Genomic DNA, 6000 nt, shown 5'->3' on the forward strand with positions numbered 1-6000 from the left:
AAACTGAGGCAGGAGAATCACTTGAACCTTGAAGGCAGAGCTTGCAGTGAGTGGAGATCGCACCACTGCACTCCAGCCTGGGCAACAGAGCGAGACTCCATCTCAAAAAAAAAAAAAAAAAAAAAAAAAAAAAGTGCCTCTTCCGAGTAGCAGATGGAAGATTTGAGCTGAAGGAGAAAGCAAGACGTGTTGTCCTCAAGGTGGGCCCCTGGGAGGGGACACGTCCTGGGGTCAGTTCGGGTTTCAAGTCAGGTGCTCTTAGCGGAGAAGGGGAAAGACGGCAGAGGCAGGTGGACATCACAGGGGCTCAGGCTTAGGGCTTTGGCCTAGTTCTTGGTTCCTTTGAGTTCACCTCCTCCTAGCCAGTGGCAGCAACACTGGGCCCAGATGCTGGGTAATAAAGCAAGAGCCCATCAGACAGAAATGCTAACACCATCTAGCCCTGTGTTCAACATGTCAGGGCCATGGAAACTTGAGGGACAAAAGGAAGCCAAGAAGTTTCTATAATCACATCATTATTGGGCTTGCTCTGAGCAACTGCATGTCACCCACCAGAGCCAGCTGAGGCACACTCAGACGAGGGTGCCAGGCGGCCAACTGCAAGGGCAAATCTGTAGTCGTGCAATTAGGATCTGCTTAAGCATAGATCTGGGCAGTTTTACAAAACCTTAAAAGGAGGGAGAAAGAAATCGTACATGGCTAAGATGGCTAATTATCTAATTTTTTGAGGCTAGAATGCATGTGTTGTCATTATTGACCTTGTATTTCTTAAAGTTTCTGTTTATAAATAAAAACTATTAGCTGGAAGAATAGCATTGATTCTCCCAAAGGATGCAAATGATTAGCCAGCATCGTTTCCACCTTCGATTGCTGGCCTGAGTCAGGGCAGTCAGGGGCATTGGTCCAAGGTGCTAAGAAGTGAGGTCCTAGTCCCTTTAACACACCACATGTTTCCTGAGCACAGCCCGAGTTATGCGCTATGGGGGACAGAAAACCCCATGGTGGGTGTCATCTTACTGGTAAACACAGCCCGTGGCACAGGGCAGACTATGTTCAGGAAAGACAATGGGAAAAGGGGCCGGGCAGAAGGCTGGACCCACCCTTGGTGATGGGGCCCTAGCTGGTCCTTCCACATCATCTCCCCACAGCCCCATCCCTGCTGTCTTGGCCTCAGCCCCCAAAACTGTAGGGCAGATGCTTTCAAGCACACACACTTGATGTCTGAAATGCCCCCTCCCTCCTCCACCTGGAAAATTCTTTCAAGACCCAACTCTAATCACGTCCTCCTGGAAGTCCTCCCCATTCCCTGAAGGTGACTTAATCTCCCTCAGTGCAGCCAGAACTACTTCTCCATCACTGTTATGTTACTTGACACACCATAGAGTAATTATTACCACACAGCGAAGACAAACAGAAAAAAAAACAATATGTATATATTATACACATACTACAAGCTCCTTAAGGCCAGGGATGACTGACGTGTTACTCATTTTTATGCCTGGCCTGGTGCCTGGCACTCATTATAAGCTTGAAAGAATATCCCTGACGCATCTCCAGTTCCCTGCCCTTGCCAGTGTCTTCTCTGCAGAATGATTTACACATAAGCCTGGCCAGTTGTCGCCTTTTAGTTTTGTTGTTTTATTTTCCTATAGTCTCCATTTGTTAATAGTGTTAAAAATCAACCCATTTGTTTAAGAAAAATTAAAGATCAGAACTTAGCTGTCAGTTTTGAAGGTCTGGGAGGAAGTTGCCTAGAGATGCTGTTGTACCTTCTCTGGCTCTGGCTTGATAGGGATCAAAGGCCCCCATCCCGCACCCATTCCTTCAGCAGGGACAGTGAAGGCAGCTTAGAGTGCCAAGCACCCAGTGCCAGCATTGTAACCTGCCCTGGGGCTCTGGGATTTAGGCCCTTCAGAGCAACGTGCTGCCTGCAGGGCCTGCGTTCCTGCAATCTACAGGCAAAGCCATGGTTGTATAAAACCAGACCCCCCATGTATTCTGGTACTATCTTGTTGGCAGATTTCTTTGTAGAAATTCTTTTTTGGATTGCATAGCGTTCATAAGGAAAACTCCCCGGTTAAATATGTCCTCTGAAGATGGCTTCACTCTGTGGTGAGGGCTTCTTGCTTGTCTTAGCAAAGCATCATGTGAAAATAGCACTGGCATTGCAGTTTCTTGACTCTATGATGTTTTAAGTGTAATAATGGGAGTTTTTACCTTTCTAAAACAGATTTTGTATATTTAAGCTATTAAACCCCTGACAAATCTAAACTCTTCTGACCTCTTTTACAAGCCTGGAGACGGCTAAGGATATCACTACATAACATGCCATCTATGTAAACAGTGCGTACTTTAAAATAATACTTGAAAAGGATTATTGATTATTACAGTCAAACAGAATTGTAAATAGAGCTAGAAAATACTAGACTATTGTTCCAGGAACCTCCAGACATGAAAGTGAGGTGCTTGTTCCTCCTGCTGGACTTTTCTGTGTTTATGCTTGAGGTTTCAGAAGACCTCAAAAGTCCTTAACCAGCATCCCTCGGTCCAGCAAGATGCCGGTGGAAGACGCAGCTCCTGGGCCCGCCAGAACAGGTAGCAAGGCCCTTGTGGCAAGCAGCTCACCGACCTTCTCTGGGTGTCTGTACCTTCCTGGGCAAGGCGTGTGACCATCGAGCTTTTCTATATCTGTGTGGTTTCCTTGTGTGTGTCACACTGCCGTCTCTCTGCTCGCCCTGACTCATATCTGAGCACTTTGTGAACAGGCAGCTCTCCCACATCCTCATGGTGTGCACCCTCTTACCAGCCAGCCTGAGAGCTCCTTCTGTTGGGCTGTCACTCCATGCCTCTTGTAGGCCACCTCTGTGACCCAGCATGTCTCCATTTCTGCTGTCTGTCCCATTGTTCTTCCGTGGGAATTGCCTGCCTTCTTTCCATTCAAAAACAAACCATTTCTTTAACTTAAAAGTGAATTTCTCTAGTTCTGCCCCTCCCTGTACCATCTTTGATGCCTGTTCTCTACAGCATCCTAGAGGCTGGGCTCTCATCCAGCCGAGGCTCTGCTGGGAAACAGGCTTTGGCTTCGCTCTCAGGCTCTGGTTCTCTGGTTGCCCTGACAGTTCTCCCTGTGTCCTGAAAGTCTCGCTGACTTTCTCTCTCCCATCAGATAACAGATGTTTTGGCATCTGCCTCCAATGGGAATCAAGCCCATTTCTGCAAAGAAGCTGAACCTCCATGATGGTTGGTGCTGTCTCGAGTGGCGGGGACAGCATTCCAATGACATCTTCCTGCCCTGGGCTTCCTGAGGTGGTGGAATTACCAGGCGACACTCTTGCCGGCATTCCTCTTCCTTAGCAGCTTATGATGTTGGCTCAGTCAAGCTGCTTTGTTTTTGCTGTATCAAAGTCTTGGCTGAAAAGTGTCTATCCCAGGCTCTGGGGCTTTCTTTGTCTTCATGCCTATTTGGTCTCATTTCATTGTTTCCAAGGAGAGTCCATTTAGACCTTGACAGGTGGTCATCGAGGAGCAAGGATCCCGGGTCAGAGCACTGGGTTAAACTATGCTGTTGCTTACAGGGCCTGCAACAGGAGCCTCGCAAAATAACTGGGGGAAGCCAGACTCTCCCTCCCGAGAAGCCGCCGTGCAGGGCATGTGCCCTGAGAAAAGCCCCACCCTTGCTGGGGCCTTGCTGTCCATAACTTTGCTCAGCTCCCCAAAACCAGGCATGAAGCGTACCTCTGCCAGCCACAGACTGGGCTGCTCAGTGGTCTGGGGCCTGTGTGGCTCTCAGAATGTTTGAGGTGACTGTGAAAGAGACGACCTTAGAAACCATCCAGCCTGGATGGCTTAGCCAGGTGGCGAGGTTTCCTAGTAATAGTCTTCAGGTGGTGAGAACTGGTTTGGTACCACAAGCATCTGGAGCTTAAGGAACAAAGAATGAGAGTGTATTTCATCAAAGGGTTGGGAAGAAAAACCACGACTAGGTTTATTATGTTTGTTTTTTTAAGATTCCAGGGACCATAGTCTCTGGTTACATTTAAAAAAGAAACAATCAGCCATAATGCCAAGTTCCACTGTGCAGAGGCCACAGGCCCTGCAGGAAATAGAGCCTGTGCTGTACAAACACTGGAAGCTCCCTCCAGGTAGAGACTCATGTCCTGAGCACCCCCCCAAGCCACAGGCTGGTCCTTGTGTTCAGATTACATGAAGAGGCCTGGGGCAGGGAGTCTGGCCAGTGGAGCCACTCTCTGCCACTTGGGAGGTCATGAGCTCCTGGTGGTGGCCAGCAGAGTAGGGGGAATAGGGCTTCCTGTCCTTGGGGACAGCTCTTCTCCCTGCCTGCTCTGCTAACCCTCACAGCAGCCCAGTGCCACTTGGGGAAGCCAGATCAGGAACCTCCAGGGCCCAGCCTTGGACCAGGGAGGCTCTGCAGGTTCAATGTGAAATTGCAGAAAAAGGCAATAGGAAAAGCACATGGCTGATGGCTCCTGGGGAATCAGCTAGACTTGGGCTGTAGGACAGGAGAAGGGGCAGTAAGCAAAACCTCACGCTGCAGCCTCAGATCTGGTTCCCCAGGGTGTCAAGGGCACCAAGGGAGAGTCCTTGGCCTCCTGTTGTCATCTTACACTTGACCAGGGCTCTCCCAGGGCCTCAGCCACCACTGTGGGCTCTATGGGCACAGGATCTTCTGTGTCAGGCTGGGTGGCCACCATCTGTACAACTGTGGCTCCCAATGTGAGTTAGCACAAATACCCCTTCTTTCTCCAAGACACACACACATGCCAGAAGTTTCCATTGAGATGAGAAAACCACCAGACAGGGTATGTGTAAATCTATACTTTCTTTAGATAGAGGACCTGATTAGGAGAATGGGGAATGGCTGTGGGAACCTTGGAAAAAACAGATTGGGGGTTTCCAGGGGAGACTTCATGACTGGGATCCTCTGCTCACTCAAGACAATGGATTCATATGTGATTTTCCCCCCAGGAGGTACCTAGTAGGCCGACTGTGAGACTTAGGTAACTGGGTACAGGTGTCAGCCCCACTGAGGACTTCTCTCTCACCTTATTTATCCCCAACAGTAACTTGCTGGTTGAAGCCATAATCCCCTGGTTCCATGGAGCAGAGCAGTGGGGCTAGTATGGTGAAGGAGTTTGTCCAGGAAGGACAAAGCAGACATAGAACCAAACCATGACCACAAGCTGGATGGGCCGGGGGAGAAGTCTGGTGATGGATCCCTTGCCTAGAAAGACAGGCAGGTACCAGGGACTTGGACAGGAGCCTGCCCAAGCAGGCCTGGATCCCTACCTTTCTTCACCTTTCCTCTTTGGCCATGTTGTATTAAAAACTGAAGTCTTGGCTGGGCGTGGTGGCTCACACCTGTAATCCCCATAGTTTGGGAGGCTGAGGCAGGTGGATCACTTGAGGTCAGGAGTTCGAGACCAGCCTGGCCAACATGGCAAAACCCCATCTCTACTAAAAATACAAAAATTAGTCAAGCATGGTGGCGCACGCCTGCAATCCCAGCTACTCGGGAGGCTGAGGCATGAGAATTGCTTAAACCCAGGAGGTGGAGGTTGCAGTGAGCCAAGATTGTGCCACTGCACTCCAGCATGTGTGACAGAGTGAGACTCTGTCTCAAAAAAAAAAAAAAAAAAAAAGCCTGAAGTGAAGTCTTGCCCTAGCCAGGAAACTGCTGTGATAAAGGAGCATCAGGGCTGGGCGTGGTGGCTCATGCCTGTAATCCTAGCACTTTGGAAGGCTGAGGCAGGTGGATAATGAGGTCAGGAGTTCAAGATCAGCCTGGCCAAGATGGTGAAACTCTGTCTCTACTAAAAATCCAAAAATTAGCCAGGTGTGATGGCAGGTGCTTGTAATCCCAGCTACTCGGGAGACTGAGGCAGAGAATTACTTGAACCCAGGAGGCGGAGGTTGCAGTGAGCCGAGATCGTGCCACTGCACTCCAGCCTGGGCAGCAGAGTGAGACTCCATCTCAAAAAA

General features: G+C 49.5%; 1 protein-coding gene across 1 annotated transcript in view; it reads left to right on the plus strand.

Annotated features, from left to right (window-relative positions):
* CA12 (carbonic anhydrase 12) overlaps nt 1-6000 on the plus strand; it is a 59414-nt gene that overhangs the window by 49124 nt on the left and 4290 nt on the right. The window lies entirely within an intron of this gene.

The sequence above is a fragment of the Rhinopithecus bieti genome, unplaced genomic scaffold, assembly GCF_001698545.2.
Source record: "Rhinopithecus bieti isolate Rb0 unplaced genomic scaffold, ASM169854v2 scaffold_72467, whole genome shotgun sequence".
Taxonomy (NCBI): Eukaryota; Metazoa; Chordata; class Mammalia; order Primates; family Cercopithecidae; genus Rhinopithecus; species Rhinopithecus bieti.